Genomic DNA, 16,396 nt, shown 5'->3' with positions numbered 1-16,396 from the left:
TCTCAAGGTTAGAATTTGGTGCAGCCTGACTTCAGCCTGGTCTGAAGGCCTACCAGGCTGGATCTCAATGAGAATTGTTTCTTTCTCTCTTTCTTTCCTCTCTTTCCTTTCTCTGTTTCTCTTCTTTCTTTTCTTCTCCTCTTTCTCTCTTTCTCGTTCTTCTCTCTCTCTTTTTCTTTCTTTCTTTCTTTTTTTTTTTGTGAGACAGTCTCACTCTGTCACCCAGTCTGGAGTGCAGCAGCGGGATCATAGCTCACAGTAGCCTCAATCTCCTAGGCTCAAGCAATCCTCCCACCTCAGCCTCCTGAGTAGCTGGGACCAAAGGTGCATGCCACCACATCCATCTTTTTTTTTTTTTTTTTTTTTTTTAATTTTTAGTAGAGATGAGGTTTCGTTGAGTTGCCCAGGATGGTCTCCAATTCCTGAGCTCAAGCCATCCTCTCTCCTCGGCCTCCTAAAGTGTTGGTATTACAGGTGTGAGCCACCGGTGGGCAGATAATCGCTTCTTTAAGGAGCCCGAAACGGCAGATAAGCCTTGAAGAGAAAGGTACCTGTCCTTTCAGTGCTTCCTGTCGCCTATTTGTCCGTTAAGCAATTCCAGAATGAAGTTGAGGCAGGCCCCTGTTAAAGAGGTGGCAGCTTCAGGGACTCTTCTCCAGGGAACTGGAAGGGAGGGGAAGAACTTATTCTTGAGCGAAGAAGCCCCATCAGCGTCCAGGTTCAACTGGTGGAAGGCCCCCTCCCCTAGCCCCAGTTGCATCTTCAGTCACTTGACCCTGCTACTTCTCCTCACAGCACTTTGGGCTGTAACTGGAGGTTAGATGGGTTAATGTACACCCGTCTCTCCTGGCAGGTGATAAAACTCCACGGGGGCAGGGACCCTGTCTTTTGTACACCAGTGCACACCCAGGTCCTGGCAACGTACATGGAACGGAATAGGTAATCAATAAAGATTGGGTTGATAAATGAGCACTCGGAAATCATGTGGGGCCAATGAGATCCGAATGCGGCCGAAGCTCTCGTCCTCGGGTTGCTGCAGGTGTGGTTCCTAGTGATGGAGGCCGTGGAAGAAGCCCTCCCTCCCTTTCCCGCCCCCAGGGCAGGAAGCCTGGGTGCTGAGCTGTCCTCCGAGCCCGAGGGGCAGGTCCTGGGCGCGCCGGCGGTACAGCGGGGAGCGCCGAGAGCCCCTCGCCGCAGCCATTTCCTGCCCTTTGTGTGACAGCCGCAGCGGAGAAGGGGCGGGCGCTGGGCGGGGGCGGAGCCGCGGCAGGCGGAGCGGCGGGGCCGGGGCGGGGCCGAGCGCAGCGCAGCGGAGCGGGGCAGAGCATCCTGCGCCCCGGCGCGGGGCCCTGCGGTAGCCTTGGGCCCCTCCCCTGAACTCGCCGCAGAGCCAGGTAAGCGGCGCTCGCAGACCTTGGGCCGGGCACGGGGACCGGGATGTTGCCGGGGACGGGGTTGAGGCCGTGAGGATGCGCGAAGGGCCGCCCCCTCTCCCAGTCCGCGGGGGGCGCTCGGCGCTGCGCCCGGGCTAGCGCGAGGCCCGGCCTCAGGCCCCACGCGGCCCCTTTCCCCCTCGGGCCCACGGTGCGTCCCGCGGCACCGACCCTCTGCCCGGGAGGCGCGAGCACATCGCGGAGTTCCGGCGCGGTGGCGGGGTAGCCGCAGCAGCAGGTGCGCGGCCTGGGCCGGAGCCGCCAGCCCGGGAGGAGGCGGTGCTAATCTCAGGGACCGGAGACACCTGCGGTGGCCGCGAGCCCGGCGGCGGCGACATCCTCGGGTCCAGGTACTGCAGAGCGCTGGCCCCTGCCTCTGCCTCTGTGACCACCGTCACCTCCCCCAGGGCCAGCGAGAGCCGCCTGGGCCCGCCTGGCAGCCGCCTCGGGCACACAGAACGTGTGATGGGTGGGGCGAGGGGCGCAGCGGCGATGTTTGGGGGCGGAGGGCTTTGATGAGAGAGAAGCAGGTCTGACCCGCTTGGAAGCTTTCTGGCCTACACTAGCGTCGCTCTCCAGGCTGGCCGCGGGCAGAATGGAAGTGGGGGAAGGGGATGAGTGGGCTGACTCCTGGGGGAAAAGATTGTTTTTTTCTTGAGCTCTGAGGAACCAGGAAGAGGCTTACCTGCCTGTTGTGGCGTCTGCTTTTCAAGACAACCCTACCCCTCACCCCAAGGAACAGCCCACCTATGTGCAAAAGAAGAGGAGGTGCTCTCTGCTTGGGGATGGGGGATGGTCCACAGAAGTATGGCCCTCTATACCCAGAACCCGGCTGGAAAGGACACTGACAGCCCCCCTGGTGCCTCCACAGCACAGGGAATCTGATCTTGACCTTTGCTTGCCTACTTTCCCCAGCACAGTGGAAACATTCACCAGCCCCGACGAGCCATCAGCTGTCCTTCCAGCTAGGCCAAGAATGGGACAAGGATCCTTTTCTGCTAGTTTCTGGGTGCCTGTGCCCTCAGCATGGGCAGGGAGACGGGGACAGTCCTGCTGGCAGGAGGGGCAAATCAGGAGAGTGTCGGTTCCTGTGTTCCCATTTCCTGCCTCCTGTCTGTGTCCCAGTTAGGGCAGTGGGTCTCACCTTTCTCTTGGATACAGGCTGTGCCAGCAACCCGGGTCTCTGAGATCTTAGAGGGTAAAAATCAGGTCCGTATCTATGGGCAGGTCTGTGAAGGCCTTAACGGTTGCTTTCTCCACCATTAGACCCTCTCTCTGTGGCCCTCCTGGTGGCCTACCACCTCCGCTTCCATACAGTGCCCTGCTCTTCCCCCAGTCTCCAGTGTCAGAAATTGTTTTCAAGAAAGGAGCCAATGATTGTGTTTATCTTGAAGAGCTGAATACAAAAGAAGTTTGCATTTGATGCAGAGCAGGTGCTTTACAAGTCATTTGACCAGAAAATAAACAGAGGATGGAGGCATTTTAATGGGAAACAAAGCTTTAATGGGAAACACTGTAGAAATATTTGCTATCGCTAATGGTGGAATTTCAAACAGTGGGCTGGAAGTGGAGGTGGGGAGCTGGGTAGTTCTTTTGGGAACAGGTCCCTGAAATGACAATATCTAGCAGCTGTCAGCTCTGTATTTGGCAAGGGCAGCTTTGGCCCTGCGGGCAGGAATGCTGTAAGAGTGTGTGTGCATGTGTGTGCATGAGTGCATGTTTGTTTAACTGGTCAGGGGTTACTGTCACCGGAAGGCATTTTTTGAGCACCCAGTGTCCACTTTCAGGATGAGAAACTTGTGTACACAGGGTTCCTCGTTGGCATTGGCTACCCTTTGCCAAGGCAATTATTAGACCTCAAGAAAAGAGTGTTGTTTGCTTACAAAGTCAGTGCCTCTAGATAGTTCTGCACACTAAGCCTCTGGCTGGGGGCATTAGCTCTCTGCTCACTAAGCTTCTTTATTATATTTCCTGGCCAGTTCTGACCGGTTCTGTAGGCACCCAAGGCTGCCTTGTTCAGTCCCTGCTGAAAAATGAAAAAGGAAAAACTTGCTTTAGGCATTAGGCCAAGAGTCGAATGTACAACCCAATGGGGTTGGAGAATTTTACTCAAATCAGATGCTGGCCCAGAGAAGGAAGTAGACATGAATTCAAAAACTGGTAAAAGGCCCTGGGAGAACTCTACATGTCCCCTCTGATAAATCATGCCCTCTCTGATGTTCAGTGGGCCTCTGCTGCTGTCATTGACCAGAAAACTGAATGAGATGAATAGGCAACAAGCTAATTAACGGAAAAGCGCTCCTGGAAAACAGTACAGGCCCCAGTCCCTACGTTTAAGGATTGGACTACACTCTCAAGGCGGCTTCTTTGGACCTCTGTTGGCCCCAGGGGTCCACCAAGAGTGTCACAAAATGGCCTTTTGTAGCCTCCATGTGGCCACCATAACAATGAGTCTATTTCTTTACTGGCAAGTATTAATTATTCACTTGTAATTGACGAAGCCAGACATCAGTCACCTCACTGGAGTCTTTATGAAAGGCCTTTGGTCGTGTCATTCTGAGGAGCAAAGCCATGCCTAGGGTCCAGGGGATGGCCCCTGCATCAGTAGTGAGATGGTGGGAGAAGAGGGGCAGGCTGCTGCCTTCTAGGCAGTGAATGGGGGCGGGGGAGGAACTAGAATATCTTTGGATGCTCTTACTACCCGAGGGGTGCATGAAAGTGCCGAGCAGAATGCTTAGCACATAGTAAGTACTAGCATATTTATATATTTATTGTTATAATGTATTCATTACATAATCATTAAGAATTTGGCTCATGTATGGAATCAACCCTTGGCTGTTACCAGCCCCTCTCCCTCCAGAGCTTTCCTGAATTTTGCTTTTTTGAGGGAAGTTGGTCTCTGTGACCAGTAAACCCAGCTCCAAGTTCACCTGCCAAAGGAAGGGAAAGTTAAGAGTGGTAAGGCATGAACTGAAAGGCTTCAGGTGGGAAGTGCTCTTAAGTAGCACAGGAGAGGTGGGTGGAACTTGAGTAGGCAGGGAGAAGTGGGAGGGAACACGCCAAGCAGAAGCCCAGGGCCATTCTCACATTTCAACACATAGAGTTAAGGAAGGGCCTCTTCCTCTGTGAGAATTTAGCGTTTTGCAACCACCCAAAAATGTTGAGGGCATGCTTTGCTTCCAGGACAGACACAGCAGCACAGTGAGCATGGGACACAGGATCCCTGAGTTGCTGTGTGCCCTTAAACCAGCCACTACCTCTCTGACATTCAAAACTGAGCAATGGAAGGCAGCCTGCCCAACTGTTACCTGCCTGTCATTATGGAAGCCTGCAGATGAGGTAATGTCTGTAAATCCCAGTCTGAGAAACAAAGACCATGGAAATAGAGAAGGAGCCTCCTGAATGTGTGACTCTTTGGGGTAAATGCCCTCCATTCCTTAAGAAACAATTTATTACTTATATATTGTGTGTCACTTTAAGAAGACGGATCTGTGGCCTCTCTGTACTGTTGAGCCAATGGGAAGCTTAAAGGCATTTTGTGATTCCCAGATTCTGTCAAGGCCCCTGGATAGCCTTGTCTGTACAAAGACACTTCAGAATTCAGTCAGTGGGTGCGGGACGCCTCCCAGGATGCAAAGAGCTTAGATATTGGCTTTCTAGCCCTGACCATTATGCTAAGGGCTGTGTATGATGTACCTCAAAAAAAAAAAAAAAAAAAAAAAAAAAAAACGGCCATTTAAGCCATACTTGGGCCCTGGCAACAGAGGGTGCAAATTCTTGAAAGAAATTGTTTTGAGAAGGCAGAGCTTGAGTTCAGGCAGAATTTCTTGCAGGGATCATTCTGGTTGTGTGGCATTTTGATAGACTTTGGGCAACTCAGCTACAGGCAGTGAGAGAGGAAAGTAAATAGGACTTTTTGGCAAGATGCCTGAGAAAGACCCAGTGATGACTTCATCAGTAGGCCTTTTGATTCTGTTTGCATCATTATTTGGTCATTGTAGAGCAGTGGTTCTCAGGCTTTAATCTCTAGGTAAAACAGAGGTGTGTTTAGTCTGTCCACGTTCTATAGTTTCTGTTTTCTAAGTAAGGCAGGAGGTGAGGTCCTCTGCAGGAAATCAAGGTGATGGACTGGTTAGGAAACTTCAGGAGACTTCAGAGTTTGGAACAGTTGCCTCTGTGGGTGGAATAAGAAATCAACTGGGGAAGAATGAGAGAATTGTCTAACTTCACTGAAGGCCTGGCTGAGATCAAAGGGAATTTGCAGGGCTGACCCTCAGAGAAGGCATGCAATAACTCTTAAGGAATATCTGAGAACTACTTTTGATTTGTGCTTTTAAAATATGATGTTTTAAGTTTTGTTTTGGCAATATATGAATGACAAGATAAGAATTCAGAACTAGAGGTCAGCCCCCTATCTCCAAGTCTGTTATACTTCCACATGGGAAAGAGAAATGAGGACCTGCTTCTTAGGGTTTGAAGTGGAAACTATATGATAGAAGGATTCTCTAAAGAACTTGCCTCAGATTCTTATATTGATAAGGCAGACTTGGATATCGGAGAAGTGTGATATTTTAACTTTCTTGTTAATTTTTTTAAACCAGAAGTTAAGAATTTTGGTCATTGGCTCATGCATTCAACAAATCATTCATGAATTATTAATTAAGCAAGTAATTCCTGGTGTGTGCCTATCTCTGTGCTGGTTGCTATGGGTCAAACTCAGACAAGATGACTATCCTTGGCATTCTTAGCAATCCGAAGAATTAGTGAAATATAAAGCAGTTTGTAGTGCAGTTAAAAACTGTGAACTGTAGACTGTGAGTGCTAATGGAGTGAGAGAAATGAAGGTCATTATGGGGCTTGGCTGGTCAGACCTTTGTGGAAAAGGCGTGACTTGACTTGGGCCTTGATAGATTGGTAGGATTTAAGAAGGAAAGAAGACAGTCTATAAAGGAGTGGAGACAGTTTGAGCAAAGGCACAAAGGAAGACTATCCTTGGACAGGTTTATGATGCCCTGTATATCTTGGCCACAGAGAATGGTCTGCATGATCCTTAACATGTGTCTTTAAGGAAGCCCTTTGGATGGAATGTCTAGACTGTAGTCATGGTCATTTGCTTTAGAGTTGGAAGGCCCCTGAGAGAGGCCCAAATCCAGTGATTCTTAACTTGTTGCTGTTGTTTTTTTAGTACACAAAATGGACAATATTGACGTGCTCAACCCATCAGCCCCCACAGCCAATCCCCCAACTCTGCTCCAGTCCTGCCATTCAAGGGAAGAGATGAACATACAAGAATAATATCACACAGAGATCTTGAACCCTCGCCTTACATACAATAAAATATACCTTGTTTGCAAACCTCAGTGCTTAAGCTATTATTAGCACAAGTTACCTGCAGTAACCTTCACAAGGCAGGACATCATGGTTGAGAGAGAACCAAGGCTAACCTCCATATTTTACAGACAGAGAAATTTGCCCTTTTAGAGTGAGTGAAAATGTGATTTGGGGATCTTTGTCTTCATATTGAGCCATGCTCGAGTTGCAGTTTCACGTCCACGAAGCTGAGTTCCACATGCTCCGATCTGGTGGCCAGACCTGAAGTCCTGCTCTTTGTTTCCGCAGCAGATGCATGGCTTCCCTTTGTGAGTTTTAGCAGGTGCATCTGAGAGGCAGCTCCTCTCCCCACATACGCGTCATGTTGGTGTTCCTCATATGACAGCCCCAGGGCCCCAGCAGGAGCAAATCAGCAAGCCACCTTGGTGGCATGACTTCCCCTCCTGAGAGCGTGAGGCCGTTCCCCTGAGCCGCTGGTAGCTGCCTGGTTTGGTGTCACCAGAAAGGCCGCCTCAACCCTAACAACACAGGAAGCAGCTGGGCAAAACGGCAAATGAAGTGGCAAGTCCTTTAGCCCCCGCCAAGATCTTTTTCTCTGTCTCCTCATAAACAATAAGGAAGATAGGCCTTCTCCAGAGGCCCAAGTCGAGGCTGACTTGACGTCTCCGCTCTGACTGCAGGTCCCCTGTGTGGAGAGAAGCTGTAGGTGATGGAGCCTCTGGTCCCAGAGACAGGCAGCAAGGGACTGAAACAGCAAAGACCGCCTTGCCAGTCAGTGCTGGGTACCAGCCAGGTGTCTGAACTGCTAACAGAGACTTTGGGTGGTTGTCTTCTAAAGCAAATTATTACATTTTGATCAAAACAATACATACACATGTTTTTAAAAATCAAATAATATTGAAAGCCTTATAATGAAAAACAACCATCCAGCACCCACCGTCCCCTAGAAGCTGCCACTTTTAACTCACTGTTTCTTCTAATAGCTGCCTCGTCATCTCTAAATGATATGTGCTTACACTGCTATTTCTTGATTTATCTATTCTGCACGTTGTCTATTTACTTCCTGCTGTGATGAATGGAGATTTTGCTTTCTTACACCATCTCCCTCCCTCCCCTGCCCCCGTCTCTCAAGATAGGAAGAGCTCTATTTTAACCTAAATCAGGTTTAAAGTGTCTACATTATTAAGATATATAAATGATGATCACAGAGAACCAGTAATGTCCTTTGATTGTATTTCCTTTCTTAGAGGGCTTTTCGTTTTGCTGCAGAAGTTTTGTTGTAATATTTGTCTTTTTCTTTTATTTATCTATTTATTTATTTTGAGATGGAGTTTCACTCTTGTTCCCCAACCTGGAGTGCAATGGCATGATCTCAGCTCACTGTAACCTCTGCCTCCCAGGTTCAAGCGATTCTCCTGCCTCAGCCTCCCGAGTAGCTGGGATTACAGGCATGTGCTATGACACTGGCCTAATTTTTTTGTTTTGTTTTGTTTTGTTTCATTTTTGAGACAGAGTCTTGCTCTGTTGCCCAGGCTGGAGGGCAATGGCGCGATCTCAGCTCACTGCAAGCTCTGCCTCCTGGTCACCTGGCTAATTTTTTTAATTTTAGTGGAGATGGGGTTTCACCATGTTGGTCAGGCTAGTGTCGAACTCCTGACCTCAGGTGATCCACCTGCCTCTGCCTCCCAAAGTGCTGGGATTACAGGCGCGAGCCACCATGCCTGGCCCTCTCCTTTTCTTTTAAAGCTCTGTGTCATAGGAGTCATTCTATTGCCTTCCCTTGTCTTCTCAGGAAGTGCAATGTTAACCCCAGCTCCACCCCTCACTAGCCCAGTGACCTTGCACAAGTCCCTTCTCTTTTCTAAGCCTCGGTTTCCTCATCAGTAGAAAGACAGCTAGACTCCCTTCTTGTTCTCATTCTAAACCTCAGAACCTGTCACTCCACCCACCTCACAGGTGGTAATATTATTACTCCTCAGATAATATTATCTGAGGAGTCTTTACTCCGGTGGCGGGGCAGCCCCAGGACCTGCCAGATGGCAGAGAAACCAAAACAGGCAGGGGCAGGGGGAGGGAACAAACAAGCTAGCTGGGTCTGCCCTGTATGGTCTAGTTCACCCCTGCAGTTTAGGGGGCCGCTCTGCGGGGTGGTATGGTTGTATCTATTGCTCTTTTCCTCCCCTGCTGTCCCCGTTGGTTTTTGCTCTCCACAACCTCTGCTTGTAGGGGCAGCGTTACAGTCCCCAAACTCCCCAAGCTCCTACTCCAACCCCAGCTGTCTTTGTACCCCTTCTGCTTATGTTACACCCAAAGTTTCCCAAAAGGTAGTTATAAAAATACTAACTTTTGGTAACAGCTTTCTTGAAATATAGTTTGCATACTATACAATTCACTCATTTAAAAAATACAGTTCAGGGCAGGCATGGTGGCTCATGCCTGTAACCCCAGCACTTTGAGAAGTCGAGGCGAGTGGATCACCTGAGGTCAGGAGTTCGAGACCAGCCTGGCCAACATGGCAAAACCCCGTCTCTACTAAAAATACAAAAATTAGCTGGGCATGGTGGTGGGTGCCTGTTTTTCCAGCTACTCAGGAGGCTGAGGGAGGAGAATCATTTGAACCTGGGAGGCAGAGGTTGCAGTGAGTGAGCTCGCACTGTTGCATTCCAGCCTAGGGAACAAGAGCAAAACCCTTGTCTTAAAAAAAAAAACAAAACAATAAACAAAAAAAACAGTTCAGTGGTTTGTAATATATCCACAAAATTGTACAACCCATAATTGTAGTCAGTTTTAGAGCATTTTAGCGCCCCAGAAAGAAACCTCATGGCCTTTAGCAGCACCACCTATTTCACCCAATCCCACCCCTAGGCAACCACTAGTCTACTATAAGTCTGCATAGATTTGTCTGTTCTGGGCATGTTTAATAAATGCAACCATAGAATACAGAGTCTTTAATGACTGGCTTCTTTCACTTAGCATGATATTGTCAAAGTTCATTCATGTTGTATCAATATCAGTACCTAATTCCTTTTTATGGCTGAAAAATATTCCATATGGCTGTACCGTATTTTATCAGTTGATGCATATTTTAGTTCTGCTTTTTAGCTATTACAAATAATGGTGCCATGAACATCCATGTACAAGTTTTTGTGTGGACATGTATTTCCATTTCACTTGGGGTTATGCCTAGGAGTAGAATTGCTGGGTCAAATGGTAACTCTGTGTTTAAAAATTTGAGGAAATAAATATCAATTGATTTTCCAAAGGTGCGGCACCATCATGCAATCCCACTAGCAACGGTGTTCCCGGTTTCTTCACATCCTTGCCAACACTTGTTATTGTCTGTCCTTTTGATTATAGCCATCCTAGTGGGTGTGAAGTTGTATCAATTTGCATTTCCCTAATAACTAAGGACATTAATCTTTCTGTGTCCTTATTGGCTATGTGTATATCTTTGGAGAAAAATCTGTTCCTTGCCTATTTTTAAAATCAGGTAGTCTTTATTAATGAGTTTTAAGAATTCATTTTTACATTTATTTTTATTAAAACATTTTTTTTTGTAGAAACAAGGTATCGCTCTGTTGCCCAGGCTGGTCTTGAACTTCTGGCTTAAGCGATTCTCCCATCAGCCTCCCAAAGTACTAGGATTACAGGCATGAGCCACTGTGCCCAGCCAATAATTATTTACATATTTTATATATTTAGCAAATACATGATTTGCAAATATTTTCTTCTATTCTGTGGATGGACTTTCTTGATGGTGTCCTTTGAAGCACAAATTTTTTTATTTAGATGTTTAGTTTATTTTTTATTTTGTTGCTTGTGTTTTTGTTATTACATAATTCAAGGTAACAAAGATGTACTCTTATGAGTTTTATAGTTTTAGCTCTTACATAGATCTTTGAATTAATTTATTATATATTACATTATTTATACCTCACACCATAAAACAAATTTTGCATGTGGGTATTCAGTTGTCCCAGAATCATTTGTTGAAAAGAATATTCTTTCTACATCTCTTGTCAATTGACCATAAATGTGAGTGTTTATTTCTGGATTCTCAGTTCAGTTCCATCAATTTATCATTGTTCATTGTCTGTCTTCATGGTAACACCGCACAATTTTGATTACTGTAGCTTTCAGCATGTTTTGAAATCAGGAAGTGTGAGTCTTCCAATTTTGTTCGGTTCCCCCCACCCACAAGATTGTCTTAGTTATCTTGAGTGAGTCCCTTGAATTTCCATATGAATTTTAGGATCAGCTTGTCAATTTCTGCAAAGAAGCCAGCTGAGATTTTGATAGAGATTATGTTGAATCTGTAGATTCGTTTGGGTAGTATTGCTGTGTTAACAATATTAAGTCTTCCAGCTTATGTACATGGGATATCTTTTTATTTATTTAGGTCTTCTTTAATTTTTTTCAACAGAGTTCTATTGCTTTCAGAGTGTATGTTTTGCACTTATTTTATTAAGTTTATTCCTAAGTATTGTATTATTTTTGATGCTACTATAAATAGAATTGTTTTCTCAATTTTCTTTTCATATTGTGCATTACTAGTATATAGAGACACAACTGATTTTTGTATGCTGATATTGTATCCTACAAATGTGCTGAACTCGTTTATGACTTTAATAGTTTTTAGTGGATTTTTCATGGATTTTCTATATACAAGACTATGTTATCTGCAAATAGGAATAGTTTTACTTTTTCATTTCTAATCTAGATGTCTTTTAATTTTCTTGCCTAATTACCTTGGCTAGGACTGCCAGTACGATGTTGAATAGAAGTGCTAAGAGCAGGCTTATTTGTCTTGTTCTTGATCTTAGTGGGAAAGCATTAAGTTTGATATTAGCTAAGAGTTTTTTGTAGCCGTTTATGGTCAAGTTGAGGATATTCTCTAATCCTAGTTTTTTGAGTGTTTTTATCATGAAGGTGTTGAGATTTTGTCTAATGCTTTTTCTGTGTGTATTGAGATAATATGGTTTCTGACCTTTATTGGTATAGCTTATTACATTAATTGATATTCTGATGTTAATGTTAACCTGATCTTAACATTCCTGGGATAAATCTCACTTGTTCATGGTGCATAATCTTTTTTATATGTTTCTAGATTCAGTTTTGTTGAGGCACTAACTTTTATCGAGCACTTTCTACCAGCCAAGCCATTTACAAGGATTAACTCATTTAGTTTTCAAAGCCTGTGAGATAGAAACTATCGATAGAAACTATCATTATCCCTTATACCAAAATGAGGAGAGTGAGGCTCAGACAGGTTATGTCACCTACTCAAGGTCACACAACTAGGTATTGGCAGAGGTAAGATTCTAACTCAGGCTATCCAGTTCACCTCTACACTAAAATGTCTCTTGTGTGGGTATCAGTGGTGAACATGGAATGATTTTCAGATAATACCCAGACCTGTGTTTATGTTCATTACTGTGTTTTTTATGGCTCCTGTGTGTTTATGGCATATAATATTGGTTTTCTATCTGTGATTGTGATATAAAGCTTTCTTCTAAAATAAAAACTGGCAAAAAACAGAATCTCTAGAAAAAAATATTAAGAATTATCCTGGCAGTTTATGGATATGACTATGTATTGTATGCTGATTTAAATTAGCTGTTTTGTTTTTGTTTTTGAGACAGAGTCTCACTCTGTCACCCAGATATAGCAGTGGCTCCATCTCAGCTCACTGCAACCTCTACCTCCCGGGATCAAGCAATGCTTCTGCCTCAGCCTCCCGAGTAGCTGGGACTACAGGTGCGCACCACTGTGCCCAGCTAATTTTTGGCTTTTTATTAGAGATGGGGTTTCACCATGTTGGCCAGGCTGGTCTCAAGCTCCTGACCTCAGGAGATCTGCTCGTCTTGGCCTCCCAAAGTGCTGGGATTACAGGCGTGAGCCACCGAGTCCAGCCTTATCTGTGTAGCCACCAAGTCCGGCCTTATCTGTGTTATTAATAGTGAAGAAGAAAGAATGGAAAAACTGGAAGTAAGGACATGGCCAACTTCAGGTCGTCTCCTGTCTTCTATATTGTCAGGAGACTGAGGTGTGTTCATGAATTCTTTCATTCAGTACTTCCCCAGTACCTAATCTGTTTGCGGCACTCTGCTAAGGTCTCTGTATTTTCAGTGATAGGTAAAAAAAAAAATGGTCCCTGACCTTGACGAGCTTTCACATGCATGGTTCTACTCCAGAAAGGGCATGTTATGTTTTATTTCATGGACAAACTCAGATTGATTGCTGGTGGCTTCCTGGAGCTCAGTATTTCATGAGGATTCTGAAGCTGTCTGTAGAATTAGTGGAAAAATAGAGTCATTACCAATTAGCAGTGTCTACCCTGGCATGGGAGGAAGAAGTGGCAGTATTTGGGTTTTATTCTGAGGCCAAGAAAACATCATAGAGTGCACTTACACAAACCTGGATGGCATAGCCCACTACACACCTACGCTATGTGGTATAGCCTATTGCTCCTGGGCTGCAAACCTGTACAGCATGTTCTTGTACTGAATACTGTAGACACTTGCAACACGATGGGAAGTATTTGTGTACCTAAACATAGAAAAGGTACAGTAAAAATATGATATTGTAATCTTATGGTAACACCATCGTATATATGATCCTCTGTTGACTGAAACATCATTATGGGGCAAATGACTGTAAATTTTTTTAATAGGAACAATCTAAATCTCCCTTTTATTTTTATATTTATATAATATTTTCTTTGTACTAATATATGTATACACATGTGTATATGTCTATGTATATGTGTGTGCAGTATGTTTGTGTGTGTATATATACTTATATAGCCTCTGGCTGGAGAGCCATACGGACATGGAAAGTATTTCCTGGCCTCTTGATGTTCATGAAACACAAAGGTGACAGTTACCTAATCTTTAGCTTGGCAGAGTTGTGTTCTTCTTGAGAAAGTAAAAAGCAGCCAAACTGGGAAAAAAATGTGCTTAGCATGTTTCGAAAAGGTACAAAACCAGGTGTGGTCTAGAAGAAAAGGGGTAGAACTGGAAGTCAAGATACCCTGTTTCTACCCTACTTCTGCCACTAGCTGACCATGTGACCTTGAATAAAAGTGTTTACTTCTCCATAACACAGTGTCCTCAGAAACACAGCAAAAATTACATCTGCTGAGTTGAATTTGCAGGATAGTTGTGATTGAGAAAATCAATGTGAAGAACCTATACAACTGAGATATTAGAGTGATAATAATAATACCTTCCTTTTTTTGGTAGGAGAATTGTTGCAGTATTTAATTCATCCTCTCTATTGAAAACAGGCCACAGACTAGCTAATATTGAACAAAAGTATGGGAGGCCATTGTTTAAGACTAAGCTCCTGTACTAGGCCCCTAAAAACCAGACCAAACCAAAATGGAGTCACTCATGCTAAATGCCACTCTCCACCTAAGTCAGCATAATAAGCAAATCCCCTCTGCCTTAATGCTTACAAAAAAGTAACCTGAAGTAACTTGATGTTAACTAATCATTTATTTTTCTATTGTGTTTCCTTTTTCCCACATTACAAAACCCACTGTTTTGCTATTGCCCAGTGGGAGCTTTCATTCTATTGTATAGAAAGGAGGTGCTTCAATTCATAAATCACAAATTAAGGGCAATTAATTCTATAAATTTATTGTAATTTTGTCTTTTGACACTTACGTCTTTGCTAGCTACTGTGTTAAGTATACTACATGCTGTAGTTATATAATCAAAATAAACATTGAGGACAGGCACTATTATAAATTGTCACCCTTACAAGGTAAGGAAACTGAGGCTCAGAGAGGTTAAGGAACATGCTATTGGTTATATAGCTTGTAAGTGGCAGATGACAGATTCAAACCCCGAACTCAAGCTTACCCACTACACTAGCCTAATATTTCACTTCAGTAAAACGTCTTAATAGTTCATTTCTTTCCAGAAAATCAAACAGATAATGACAATGCAAGTATTTTGCTTATAAAGAAGCAGGGTTTAAGCTATGAATGTCAGCACCTGCATTTCCAAAGCCATGTTCTCCTGGCAGCCATCCTGCATTTATGGGACCCATCCCCCTCTTGCTTGGGGTCTGTCAGTCATTTCTGCATGGGGGGGGCACCTAAAGCTCCCCTTCTCAGAAGCAAATTGCTTGTGAGCCCAATGTTAGTACTGCTTTTGGTGAAACCAGGCCACTGACTGAGTTTGTTTTGAAGACACTGCATTTAAATCGGTCATGAATGTCCCCCACTGAGAAGTTGCAGCTGTGTTTGGTAAATGATACTCCCAGAACACTGTTAACTTTTAAATATTTTATTAATTTCTTTTCCAAAATGATGAAATGGTCACATGTTCATAGACTGAACATAAAGAATCATTCTCACTTGGAAGATTGCAAAACAGGCAGGACACTTGGGCTGAAAAGAAGTATGTTCTTATTTTCATTTATACCTCTGTTCAAATTTCCAGAATATTTTTTCTTTCCGATTGATGTGGATTTGGCAATGCCTACCAGCACGTGAGCTAAAAATGTTGATTTCCTTCTCCCTTAGGCACTGAATGATCTACCAAAGCTTGTAGAAATCCACTATAGAAGTTGTATTTGCCAGGGGAGAAGAAAGATAGCATTAACATAAATAGACTCCTAATTTATTAGCTTTGTAGGTTGTTCACTTATTGATTCTCTTCAAGGGATGTTCAGGGGTACTATTAGGCTGCAGAGGAAAACTTAATGGTTATTCTGGTAAATGAGTTGGGTTTTTTTGTTTGTTTGTTTTTTGTTTTTTGGGGTTTTTTTTTTTTTTTTTTTTTGAGATGAAATTTTGCCCTTGTTGCGCAGGCTGGAGTGCAATGGCATGATCTTGGCTCATTGCAACTTCTGCCTTCTGGGTTCAGGTGATTCTCCTGCCTCAGCCTCCTGAGTAGTTGGGATTACAGGTGCCCACCACCACGCCCAGCTAATTTTTTTGGTATTTTTAGTAGAAACGGGATTTCTAGTAAGAAAAGTTGACCGGGCTGGTCAGACTAGTCTTGAACTGTTGGCCAACCTGGTCTCGAACTCCTGACCTCAGGTGATCCACCTACTTCAGCCTCCCAGAGTGCTGGGAGTACAGGTGTGAGCCACCATGCCCATCTGTAAATGGGTGTTTTTTAAGTTTGAGAAGCCCAGAAGAAACCTAGTTATGGGAGAAAAAAGGAAAGTTGGATAAGAGCTGGGAGCTTATAAACTGATCTAGGGGATTTTATGAAAACTTTGAAACATATATAAAATTGGATGGAAAAATACAGTAATCTCTATGTATGTGTCACACACAATCTATACTTATTAACTTATTGCTGAATTTGTTTCGTTTTTACTCACTCTTCCCCCATCTAGTATTATTTAGAAGCAAACCCCTGTGTCCTTTTATCCATATTTTAGTAGGTATTTCAAGAAGATAAAGGCTCTTTTAAAACTTAACCTTGATATTATCAAACCTAAATAAAATAACATATTTCCTTCATATTATCAAATATCCAGTCAGTACTAATTTTCTAATTTTCTCATAAAGTTATAATTTTATTTGTATGGTGGTTTGTTTGAAATAGGATCCAAATAAGGTCCACACGTGATAGTGTGTTCGGTCTCTTCAAAATCTATAGATTTTC

General features: G+C 44.1%; 1 protein-coding gene across 3 annotated transcripts in view; it reads left to right on the top strand.

Moving 5' to 3' along the window:
- The first annotated feature begins 1,284 nt into the window (after positions 1–1,284).
- Positions 1,285–16,396, top strand: part of CYFIP2 (cytoplasmic FMR1 interacting protein 2) — a 133,752-nt gene continuing 118,640 nt past the window's right edge. For 2 of the 3 annotated variants that reach the window (XM_008015141.3, XM_008015139.3), the window contains exon 1: positions 1,285–1,394. The gene's annotated coding sequence lies outside the window, so the exon portion shown is untranslated. Of the gene's footprint in view, positions 1,395–1,439; positions 1,784–16,396 lie in introns of those variants that run through there. The other variant, XM_038005523.2, reaches the window with a different exon arrangement.

The sequence above is a fragment of the Chlorocebus sabaeus genome, chromosome 23 (assembly GCF_047675955.1).
Source record: "Chlorocebus sabaeus isolate Y175 chromosome 23, mChlSab1.0.hap1, whole genome shotgun sequence".
Classification (NCBI taxonomy): Eukaryota; Metazoa; Chordata; class Mammalia; order Primates; family Cercopithecidae; genus Chlorocebus; species Chlorocebus sabaeus.
The sequence above is the reverse complement of the archived record's forward strand: the minus strand, read 5'-3'. Positions and strand labels throughout refer to the sequence as shown.